Source organism: Piliocolobus tephrosceles, chromosome 18, assembly GCF_002776525.5.
Source record: "Piliocolobus tephrosceles isolate RC106 chromosome 18, ASM277652v3, whole genome shotgun sequence".
Taxonomy (NCBI): domain Eukaryota; kingdom Metazoa; phylum Chordata; class Mammalia; order Primates; family Cercopithecidae; genus Piliocolobus; species Piliocolobus tephrosceles.
In genome coordinates this window covers 33,425,278-33,437,634 of record NC_045451.1, presented here as the reverse complement: position 1 = coordinate 33,437,634, position 12,357 = coordinate 33,425,278, and the positions used below count along the sequence as shown (strand labels likewise).

Sequence of the window (12,357 nt, the reverse complement as noted above, 5' to 3'; positions counted from 1 at the left end):
TCTCTGTAGATCAGGGTCGGCAAATGTCTTGTATGAAGGGCCAAATAGTAAATATTTTAGGCTCTCTGCAGGCCAAGAGGCAAAGCCGAGTTTAACCACATCCCTGTGAGGTGTAGGGCACAAGCAGCAGCATGAAACCAGGAGAGCAAGCGCCTTGACTCTGTCTTCATAGTGGAAAAAGCAGCCGTAGACGATATGCAAATGACTGAGAGTGACTGTGTGCCAACGAAACCTTATTTATGGACACTGAGATTTGAATTTCATATAATTTGTATGTGTCACAAAATATTCTTTGATTTTTTTCCCCAACTACTGAAAAATGGAAAGAACTATTCTTAGCTCATGGGCCATAAAAAGCAGGCCATGGCCAGATTTGGCCAGGGGACTGTAGTTCGCCGATCCCTGATCTCGCTGTGGTTCTCGAGTGAGAAACTCCCCTCCAGATGATTTCAATGCACATTAAGGTTTGAGATCTATTGTCATAAAGGAGAATTTGCAGTTTTTCAGGTGATGCTGATGCTGCCAATAGGGGGATCCCACACTGAATATGCCCAATCTAGTCTGACCTTCACCCCATTTTACAGATGGCAAAACTGAGGCCCAGAGGCAACATACCTCTGTCATATGAGCCCAGGGAAAGTCTTCTTTGTCTCAGGATGCAGAGCTGGGTGGTGTTCTATCTCTAGCCTCCTTCAGCAATCTGCCCTGCCAGCTCACACTGCCCAAGGCTCTAGCCGAGACACAGGAAATGTGTATGTGTCCCCCGGAGCCCGAGAGCAGCAGGGCTGCCGTGAGTCATTTCCTGTGAGTGGAGCTGGCATGTGCTGAGCCTTCCTCGTGCTGTCAGTTCACTCCCTTCTGACCACTCCAACCTGCGCTTTAGAGAAACTCCCTGCCGGCTTCCGGGAAGCGAAAAGCCCCTTCTGTGAGAAGGGAAAATGGAAAGAAGCAAGGTTTGCATGTCAGACTTGCATGATTTCAAATCTCATGTTCATGGTACTGTCTGGGACTTGAAACAAATTCCTTCACTTCCTTGAGCCTCAGTTTCCATCAGTAAAGTGAGAAAACAGCCCCTAAGACCTGGAGATTAAATCTGTCCAGTGTCAGGCACACAGTAGGGAACTTTTATGGTGTCTTTATTGGCCATCCTGGCGTTATGGATTAGCCACAAGGGTACCTGGCCCCAACCTCAAAAGCCACAGAAAAAGGCCACCTGATCCTCCGGACGACATGTGCGGCCATGGCTGTGCTGATGGCCTTACCGAGGCAGTCACTGTCCTGCACTCCTAAGACATTGCCATTGACGATTTAGGTTGCGCTGTGCAAGGTTCATGTCCTTGGGGCCCTTGGTGGCCTTCAGGGTGTGAGAACCCTGAAATTGTATGCAGACATCTGTGAACCTGTGTAGAGGTGCGTTTTTCTGGGAAAGGTGCAGATTTTTCATCGGGATCCTCAGAGGGATCTGTGCTCCTAGGAAAGCTAAAGATCCCACATCTATAAGCACAGTGCAGAAGGGAGCACCAAACTTTCGAGGCATGTTCCTGGATTTGGGAATCAGCTTCCTGACCCCCATGAATGGCCTTGGGCACACTGGAGATCATCTGATCTCCACCCTCCGGCATGGTCCGTAAAGCAGCGACGGCGCTATGTGAGGAGGATCAAATGGGACATGTCGGGCCAGGTACGGAGAGGGGACTGGTGTGGGAACTGTTGGTCATTGTCCCTTCCCACCAAGCCCCCCACCCACCCTCACCCCCGACTTGGCTGCCCCCCACTCAACCTTTGGGTTTCCTCTGCAGAGAAGCCTGCCCTGATCACCTCATCCATCCAAAGAGGGCTCTCTCCCAGCACGCTGTTTGCATTTGTCATTCTACCCATCTGCCCCCCACTGTGGGTGGCCTGGGGACAGGCACGCGGGCTGTCTGGTCCCCATGACCCCCGGCCCTCTAGCCCATGAACATTTGCTTCAGGAAGGCACAAATGCATACCCCCGCCCTAGGAGCCACTGCCTTGGAGCCCGCCCACCTCCAGTCCCTACCTCCCTCCTCCCCAAGCAGCCACCTCTCTAAAGAGGCAGCTCCCACTGTGCTCTGGAGCATTCAGGATCCCAGCAACAAGATCAGAGTTAAAAAGTGTGTTCTGTGCTTCTCCTGGGGCTGACATGGTCCTGTCAGGTGCCCCCTCTTAAGCACAGTCAGCAGCCCCCAGAGAGGCCCTGGGCTGCCCCTCGGGGTCCCCATGCTCAGCCTGGTCTTTTTCAAGGCCTGATTCTAAGTGCTATGTGGGTCCTGCCTGCTCTGCCTGGAGGACAGTGGGGATCACCACTGGCCTCTAGGGGACCCCTCCACCACCCTCCTGCCCACTAAGATGTGTATGAGGCAGACCCTCCAGCTTCTCCCACCTCAACTCCAAAGGCCTGGGTGATTATGAGGCACCAGTGAGTGAGATCCCCAACCAACCCCGTCACTTCAGCACTCCAGGTCTCAACATCCCATCAGGTCCCCCTGGGCTGCCGGCACCTGCCATTCACCTAGAGGGGCAGGGAAGGAGGGTGGAAAGCCCCAGGAGACTGCCATTGGTCATGCCCAAGTAAGGATTAGCCAGGCCTTCCTCCTCTACTCGTCTCCTCTTTGCCTGGTGCAGGAACAACCAGCTAGGAGTCAGGAAATCTGAGTGCTGCTGCTGGCCCTGCTGCCACCCAAGCTGTGCCTCTGGTTTCCTCCTGGGCACCGCACGTAGATGCCATCTGTGAGTGTGTCCCCTGATTAGTCCACATTACCTGCCATCAGCCTGCTGAGAGGGCACGGGGGCCCACTGGGACACCCTGGGAAATTGTCAGCTACTAGTCCTGCATCCCTGCCCACATTTGGGCTGTTTGTCCCTTCCCATTGCATAAGGAGAGGGGAAGGGCAGGAAACTGAGGCAGCCAGGGTTTGACAGTGAAGCCTGTACTGCCTGGCCTGGGGGCAAAGGAGTGAGGCCCAGGGTTATGAGCTGCCAAGGACTGGGGATCTCGTCTTGCTCCTCCTGGCTCCCATCCAAGCCGTGGGTGGGCAATGCCCAGGGGCTGTGGGTCTCCTTTCCCGGGGCCTCTCATACACACCTTGGTAACGAGAGGTACAAGAGCCTCATGGTCTGGGATCCAAATCTTCATCCCTGCGCTCACCAGAGTCCCTCCCTAGAGCCAGGGAGCACTGGTGCCTGCCTCACAGCGTGGGGGCGAGAAGGGGGCTGTCTAAGTCCCATCAAGCACTTAGCAGGGGCCTGGCATACACCCCCACTCAGAGGACTCCGAGACCGCTGTTCATTGCACATCCGGGGTTCACATTCTCAGTGCTGCAGGAACTCAGAGGAGGAGGAGTGGCCTGGGAGCTGGGGAGGGCTGAGGTCTGGGCTAGGGGACGTGCCTGAAGGTAGGGGTGGAAGCTATGGGCCTAGGGGCACCTGAGCCTGGGTGAGCCCAGCCCAAACTGAACAAAGGCAATTTGAGCTAAGAAGAGGGTCTCAGTCATTTATGGAGTCTCTGCCACTCCCATCCACCTGAAGAGAGATTTTTCTCAGTGGTGCCCACTCTGACTGCACCAGAAACACCCAGAGATCTTACTATACAGATTCCTAGGCCCCCACAGCCCTACATGGCCCTAAAATCAAAGAGTGAGGGCTGGGATCTGTTTCTCTCCTAGGTGGATCCAGTACAAACACAGGGCTGGGAGCTCTCCACTGTGTGCATCCCTCTCCCTGCTCCCACGTGCCCTGAGCCCCTGCCCGCCACCGGCCTGTCCCAGCAGCCCTGGGCAGCTGGGTGACTGCGAGGCTAAGAATCCCCCACACCCACGCCCTCCCTGGTGGGAAGGGAGTGGAGCTGTCTCTGGAACTCTGATTTGGTTTTGCTATCCAATGCCAGAAAGGGGGCACACTCAGGAAGAGAAACTTTTAAAAACAAAGTCCATCTTCCCCGGGGTTTTATTTTACATCGGAAAATAGAAGAACTGATTTTTTTCTACTTTTCCCCAAACTTGCTCCCTATCAGTGTCCCTAATGTAGGAAGAGTTCTCACTTCTCCAAGTGCGTAGTCTTGGCATTAATTAAAATCCAGAAACAACAGCAACAAAGCACCTGTTTGTTCTTCCTGCTTTTCTCCCAACACCCCGATACATCAACAGCCCATCGACTTGTGGGGAGACTCACACAGGAGCTGGAGCCCACACTGAACTTTCATCCCGAGTGAAATGTCTATTGGACGGCAGGTGCGCTGCCTTCCCAAGCCAGTACCCTCCTAGAGTTGAGCGTACTGGGCTGCCCACGCCTCACGTGAGCCTCTCGATGCAGTGGCCGCCTGGAAGATGTCTCACCTGGACCCTTGCACAGGCAGATACTGGAGAAAATCTGAGGAAATATACAGATTGATTTTTGTGTGCCCCCCTGAAACAAGTCGCCTTTATAGTCACACTTCATAGAAAGCACAACACAGCATTTCCGCGCTTGAGGCTTGTAGCTATGCACACTTGGGTGGGCTCAAAGCATATGCATTACAGCACGACCTTTGTCTCCCTCGGGGCCGATGCAGAGTTTAGTGTAGGAGCCTTCACTTAGGCACTGTGTTCGCCTTTACAACCTTCTCCAACACTTCATTTATTTGGTGACCCCTTAACCAGAAGCATGGAGAAGTCAAGGGATTTGCCAACGGACAGGCAGCAATAGCGATTTGCCAGGGAAGGCCCCAAAACCTGTGTTGGTCACAGGCAGATTCCAGGGCAGCAGCAGTCCCCAAACTCCAGAGCTGCATCTCAGGCCCAGGTGCATCTCCCTGACACCTCCCCAGGCCTGCCCACTGGCCCCTCAAACTCTCAGTGTCCTAGTGGAACCCGTCTTCTGCTCCCCAAGCCTGCACCTCCTCCCAGCGAAGGACCCCCAGGCTGTGCCTGCTACCGCCCCAAGGCCGTCCCTGACTCACCACCAACCCCTACCCTGCTGCCAGTCCCCAGGGTCTGTGAGCAGCAGCTCTTGCAGATCTTCTTGAGTCTGGCCACCACTTTTCTCCCTCTCCATGGCTCGGCTAGGCCACTGTCTCCTTTCCCCTGAATGACCCCACCAGCCCTCTCACTGGCTCAGCACCTTCTGTTCTCAGCCTCACCCTGCCGCCCTCTCTCTGAGCACTCCAGGCTCACCTTTCTCCCTGCCTGTGGTGTCTTTCCCTCTCTTCCTCTCCTCACCCCTCTCTCCTGGCTGTAGCTTCGATGGTTTCTTCCCAGGAAGCTGTCCCTGAGTCTCCTCTCCCGACTCAGGTGAGAACAGTCACTGACCCTACAGCACACTCCACACTGTGCCACTTGCAGCCCACTCAGTGCTAAGAGCCACCGCTGATTGAGCTCACTGTGTACCAGATACGATCCTAAACATTCCACATCATCTTCTTGAATCCTTGCAACTACCCTTGGCAGGAGGTAATATTAGTATCCCCACTTTACAGGGAAGGAAACAGACACAGGGGTTGCCTGTATTGCACGACATGACTAGTGGGGCGACTGAATCAGGATTGGAATCCAGCCAGTCTCGTTTTACAGCCTTAGTTCCAAATGCTGATCTGCTTATGCAACATCTGTCTTCCTTCCTAGACTCATAAATCTATAAGGCCAGGATCTGTGCCTCCTTGTTGAATGAGTGAATGAATGAAAAGTTGCTACTACCCCCTTCAGACTCCCTGGAGAAGTTGGGTGCGGGACTCACTGTGCTCCAAGGCTTTATGTCGCTGGGGGGCTGCATCCCGGGGCACAGAGGCCCTTCCAAGGGGCCTCACCCCGGCCAGCAGAAAGCCATGCTTTCTTTCAAATCCAGTCTTCAGGTCTTCCGAGAGGCCCAGGTGGACTCACATGCCTGTGTGAGCAGTGCGAAGAAAAGCTAGTCTAGGTAGATGCTAGACTAGACCTAGAACTAGGTAGAAGCAGCAGTTGCTCCCAGGCTGGTAGTGGTCAGTCTTCTCGCTGCAGAGGTCAGAGAAAATCAGGGAAGGCTTCCTGGAGGAGGCTCCTACGGTTGGTCTTAAGGGATCTGGTCAATGGAGCCAAGATCAGAAAAGGGATGCTCAGCCGAGAGAATCGTGAGCAAAAACCAGAGGCAGCTAAGGGCAGGATGCATCCTTAGACCTGTGAACAGACGAATTTGGGTGGATTGGAGGTCTGTGAAGGAGTCGAGGTGGGAAAGCTGTAGGGCCCAGAGCAGAAGTGGCCCAGCAAGCCACCTGAATGCCAGGCTAAGCCCTCATCCCCATGCAGCCTGGTCAGTTGAACACAGTGAGAATGCACAGGTGATAACAAAATATTGACTCGCATGTTCATTCATCCAAAAAGATCATCTCAACTTAGAAAGAGAGTTGCCCATTCTGAAAATGCATGTTCTGCTAAGGGTAGCACTCGAAAGCCAAACAAACTTCCAGGGGCCGATTAACTTCTTATCTCCCAGTCTCTTAGACTTGGCAAAGAGTACTTACCAAATCCCTGCTGACACCCCAGGCAGCCCCAGGCCCTTTTCTCAGCCCAGGCCTGGCTGCGCCTCTGAACACAATGCTAATTATGCCCTTAACACAGCCCGATTCTTCTCTGAACATTAACAGAGCTTCATTGTCTCCAGCCCAGCTGTCCCTACCCAGTTGGTCCTTGGTTACTGCCTTCTGCCCAAACCCACTGCAGAACCAGCTGCACTCCTTCACCCAAAGGATAGCCCTCCAACCCAGCTCCTGCCACGCAACTTCACTCCACCCCCACCCTCACCCCAGAAGATGCGAACCTCTGTCTGGGAACTAGGCTACTGCAAGTGTTGACCCTTCTTAAATACAGCATGCCAAGATTATCATGCAGAAAAGGACATGGTTTAGGCGAAGGTTTCTTCAAAATTCCATGCTTGGTGGCAGAGGAGTGGGCCAGTGTGTCCCTTTTCTAAGTCCTCCAATGACCCTTGCTCGTTATTTATGCCCTCCCCAACTCATGCTCTGTAAAGTCTGAGGTTGGTAACAACTCCCTACATTTAGGAGGGCACCTGGTTAACGTAGGCATCCCATACATAATCTTCTAAGAAGCTTCTTCCCAGGCTCAGGGAGCTGTAGGTTGGCATAGCCTTGCAGATAATCTTGTGCACAATCGGTGAGCAGGCAGGGGACCCATGGCTGGCGCAGCCCCTGGGCTCGGGTCATGGGGAGACCCTCCTTCTGAGCTGGTGGGTGGCCTCTGCGGCTATGCCCTCCCTGAGCTTCCCTCTGGGACGGCAGAGAACTCAACCTCTGCCTAGGGCAGCGTCCTTGTGGCCCTGGCTCAGCCCAGCTCCTCCAGGGAATTGGGTGACTGGACTGTGGTTTAGTCGTCCCCAGGGAAGCTTACCCAGAGGAGGAAAGGACTGTTTCGCAAGCCAGGCCAGGCTGTCCGCCCCTGGCATGTGGCTGGGCCTGTTAGGAAATCAAGGAGACGCTCTGTCTCTTTCTAGCAGGCGCCACTTCTGTCTTGCCACTGCTTTGCTCAATTCAAGACGCTGGCTCGGGGGCCAGGCTGGCAGGCGGGCGGGCAGGCAGGCCCCTCTCCCACCGGCCCGGTGCCTGGGAAGCACTCGCTGTCTCCTCAGCCAGTGTTACCCCAGGGGTCCCGTACCTGGCTGATAAGGCCAGGCAGCTATCAGTGGCCATCTCGAGTGGGAGGGCAGGGTGGCTCTCAGGGAAGGATTCCAGACTGTTTCCTTCTGGGGCTGAGCTCCAACGCCCTTATCTCCTTTCCTGCTAGGCAGGGACTCCTCGGTGCTCACACACACAAGAGAACTCCACCCAAGACGTACAGCCCCTACCTACTGGAAGGTGGAGGCTTTGCCTCCGGTTTCGTTAAATCTACCTGGTTCTCAGTCGGGGGCAGTAAGTGTGCACTGAGCTAATATCAACGTATTTGGTCCTGCCAGAGGGTGGAAGGGTTGGGGAGCCAAGGATGTTCAAGTAATGGAGCTGCCTTGGTGGCTGTTTTCGAAGCTCCTGGACCTGTCAGTCAACTGAAATGTCTCTTGGAAGAGAAACAAGCAGGGGATGGGCCAACACCAATTACAAGCTTCAGCAGCTTTGGGGATGGGGAGGTCGGGCCTCATGGGACTAAGTAGAATGAGGGTGGTGGGGCGTGAGTGTGAAAAACCAGGCCTCGCTCAGCCCCACACTTGGCTGCCTTGCAGCCTGAGGCAGGAGGCCTGGTGAGTATTATTCCCATTTTATAGAACGCAGGCCTGTGGATGGGAGTGCTAGAGGGAGTACGGGAATATATTATAGAAGATGGGACAACGGAATCCTTGAGAGGTCAGCCGAGCGCCCATTCCTGTTAGTGCGGAAGGGAGAGCGCTGGCCTCGCAGAGTTCCCAGGATTAATGATCTGCCTCAGAAGAGCAGCCTACCCCGAGACTCTCAGACTTACTGCTGGGCAATGCTTTCCGGAGGCCAGGGCTGGCCTAGGTGACCCCTCAGGGCCTTGTTCCAGCCCAGCAGTTGCTGATTCTACAGGCAAGTTACTATGGGAACTATAACTTTGAATTTCCTGGCTCTGGGGCTGTGAAAATCACAACCTGAACCTTCCGTTGATGTGGGTTTCTCGATTAATTTCCTGTTTGATTGTTTACTTTAGAGAGCGGAAAATGCCTTTGCAGGCAGCTAGCTCCCTCCACAGAGATGCTTATCACACCCTGCCCCCACAGCCGGCAAGGTCAAGTCCAGGCCTCAGGTGGGCGGAGGTAGGGGCCAGAAGCAGGGGCAGGGACTGGGGAAAGGGGCTGGAGCTGGGGGCAGGGAGGAGGCTCAGCTAGGAGCAGATGGCAGCCTGAGCCTCCTGCCCTACCCTTCTGCTTGCCCAGGGTCCCAGCCTGATGGAGGTTGGGGTTGTGGAGGGACCTGTGAGTTCAGAGACCTGTGGGCCTTTGAGGGGAGCCTCCCACCTACCCCAAGTCCCAGGACTGGCCCCTGGCTGCCCAAACTGTCCCGTCTCGAGGAGCTCTATTGTGCAGAGTCAGACATACAATGCAGTCCTTCCTGGAGAGGGTGGCCTAAGTGGGGAGGGTCAGAGATTTCCCCCTAGGCTGGGCACTGCTGACTGGGCTACCTAGTGGGGAGCTGGGTATAATCACTCTTCCACCCTTCTCTCCTCCAGCTGCTCTCCCCGGGGCCCTGCGCTCCAGCGGGGAGCTGTGCCCAGTGTTCCCAGGGACCATAACTCCATCCTGTTCCCCGGGGAGTGGGGAGGGCTGGCAGGCTCAGTTGCTGCCTGTGAGCCAGGAGTTCTGATCTCCTGCAATGATAACCACCCATCAGTAGGCCATGGGACACTTGGTAGCCTCCCGAGCCCTCCTCCCCACCCCGGCTACCCAACCCTTAGATGGCCAGCAGCACTACTGCACTTTATAAGGGGGGCCCTGAGGCACAGGGAGGGGAAATGGAATCAGCCAGAAGGCTATGGACTACTCAGGGGATCTGGGGGGCCTGGGAAAAACTCCCAACCCCCAGCACCCCTCCCGTATCTAGGTGACGGTATATTATCCAAATCAGGGCAATTTGGAGAGTGGAAAGGATGCTTTAACTAATGACTTTGAGACGACAGGTGAAAACTGGAACCATTCCAGGCAAACGGGATGTGCCATCACCCCACCTTTGGCCGGCCTCTCCCCATCAGCCTGTTTATGTGGGCGCTCACTGGGGAGCAGGAGTGAAGCCATTTTCCACCTACTTGTGTACTCTTGGAGAAATCATTTCCCTCCCTGTGCCTCAGTTTCTGCAGCTGTGACATGAAGAGCGTTGCAGGGGTGCCTGACTCAGATCATCTGGTAGAAAGATCAAATAGATCTTTAAAAACACGCAGAGCACATTGGACAACCACTCAAAATATGTGAGCCAGGTGAGCATGAGCAGTCCGAAGGTGCTGTTCACCCTCAGAGGCCCCCTCTTGAAAGGGGAACCTCAGAGCTGCCTTAGGCATTTCCTGTTCACCCCTCAGGAGGGATCTTGGATTGGGGTCAGTGAGCACAGAAGAAGCTTCCAGAAGGGATGGGGAGGGCCTAAAGGGGAAGCTGGGAGGCACTGGCTGCAGGCACAGCTGCTTCCCTGGAGTCTCAAACCCACCCCAGGGTCCTGGGGATTCCTGGCTGCAGGGACTGTGAACAGAACTAGCCCCTGTCTAGGCCACTAGCTGGGGCTTGGTCCCCAGGAGGAGCCGCTGGAGTTGTGGCCCTGCCTTCTGGCTCCAATGTCTCCTGGATAATCTGGTATCTACCCTGAGCCCCAAATTATGTTTCCAGCCCCCGGGGCCAGCTGTGGGATGAAGCATCCCCCATGTGACATCCACTGTTGCCACTTTGTACGGGGTGGTTTGCAAGCCCGGCAGGAAGGAGGCTAATTATTCCCTCTGGGGCACCTAGTCCGCAGCTAGGGTGACCGCCTGCCTTAGGAGGGCTGGCAGCCAGACCACAGGGCACAAGCTTGGACTGAAGACCAGGTCAGAACCACAAATTTCCTGACATCTGACCATAGCCACCATACCAAGGCTCCATGTTAAACTGGTGGAAAAGTAGCCTGGGGGCCCATTCCCCTCTGCTGAAGGTGTCTGCACTGCGGGCAGGCAAGAGTGATTAACATAAAACAGCATGAATTTTGTAGCTTTGGTGCAAGGCTAGGCAACATGAGCGTGTACACAAGCACCTGTATCCATGGCCATACCAGCCCTTCCTCCCACTTCAGAGGGGTGACATTCCTCTTCTTTAAGGCAGATCTATGTACTTGATCCTTTCCTCCTTTCTGATTATCCTCTCCTCCTGCACTCTGGCACCTCGCCTCTACCTTTAAATGGGCTCAAGACTCTCCTACTTCAACCACACCAGACTCTCAGACCATTCTGTGTGACCCTGTGCCAGTGTCTTTCCCCTAGCATCCTCCCCTTTTCTTCTTCCATAGGCAAGTTCCAAAATCAAAGAAAAGAAAGAAAGGAAGGGGGTTGGGGTCGGGGGTAGGGGAGAGAGGGAGAAGAAAGTACAGAAATTCATTCCAAAGAAAAAGAAAGAAATGGTATGCTCTTTCTGTCTGCACTTCCGGACCTCCTTCGCACTCTCCAACCCTGCAGGGCCCAGCCCAGGCTTCCACTGCCCCAGTAGCAGCACTGAAGTCATCATGGCAAAGGTCACCCATGCTCTTCTAATCACCAAATCCAGGGGACCTTGGTCATTGTTCGTCTTACTTGACCTCTCTGAGCTTTGACACTGGTGACCTTGTACTTCTTGGAACTCTTGGCCCTCATGACGCCACTTCCTCCTGTTCTGCTTAACTCTCTGACCACCCTTTTCTTCCTTCTTTGGGGATTCTTCCTCCTCTCTCACCCTTTAGGCATTGCTGTGTTCAGGTTGGGAGCCCCTGCCTCTTTTCTCATTCCATGTGTTCTCCAAGTCACCTCATTCACATCAATGGCTTGACTAACCCCTGGGTGCTGATGATCCCAGATTACCATTCTCCCATTAGTCATCTTCCTTGGCCATCCCCAAGGACCCTGGACTCAGCATTTCTAACACTGAACTCACTCACTTTCCCTAAAACCACTCCACCTGCCTGCCCAATATTGTTGATGGCATCATCACTTATGCAGTTGACCAAACCCGAAACCTGGGGGCTGGCCATCTTCTACCTCATCCTTTTCCTCACTCTCACTTCTGCCTCTTAACATATTCTGCCTCTTAAACATCCTCCTCCCTTCCTGCCAGCCTTAATTCAAGCCACCGCAATTTTTCACAGCAACCTTCTAACCGTCCCCCTGCCTCCAGTACAAACACCACCCTACCTACATATCCACACTATGCAAGACAGGATCTTTCTAAAATACAAGTATTACTATGCTACTCTCCAGTTTAAAATCTTTTAGTGGCTCTCCAGTCCCTTGGGATAAAATCCAAACTCGGTACCATGGCATCTAGAGCCCTTTAAGATGTGGCCTTTGCCTTCATTATCAGCACATTCCACCCCCAGAACCATATATTTTAGGCATCTTGAAATATTTGTTCATCAGTGTTCTCTGCTAGTGTACATTTTTTGCTTTTGTACATCTTTATTATGCCATATGCCTGGAGTTCTCCACCACCACTATTCCTTCTTATGCTGCAAGGCCATATACCTAGCAAGTCTCTTGCTTTCCCCCTACTAGATTATAAATTATAAGTCTTATTATTCCTCTTGTTATCCCTGTACTTACATAGCGTTTAACACACAGTAGGTATTTCATAAATGTTGCTGAGTGGATGGATGGATAGATGAGTCGATGGGTAGATAGATGGATGAAAGGATGGATGGATGGATGGATGGATGGATGGATGGATGGA

General features: G+C 53.8%; 1 protein-coding gene and 1 long non-coding RNA gene across 7 annotated transcripts in view; one reads left to right on the top strand and one right to left on the bottom strand.

The window, feature by feature from the left end:
- LOC111539675 overlaps window positions 1–753 on the bottom strand; it is a 17,185-nt gene extending 16,432 nt beyond the window's left edge. The window contains exon 1 of the long non-coding RNA XR_002730749.1: window positions 616–753. This is a non-coding gene — a long non-coding RNA (uncharacterized LOC111539675). The remainder of the gene's footprint in view (window positions 1–615) is intronic.
- CTIF (cap binding complex dependent translation initiation factor) overlaps window positions 1–12,357 on the top strand; it is a 336,159-nt gene that overhangs the window by 306,343 nt on the left and 17,459 nt on the right. The window lies entirely within an intron of this gene.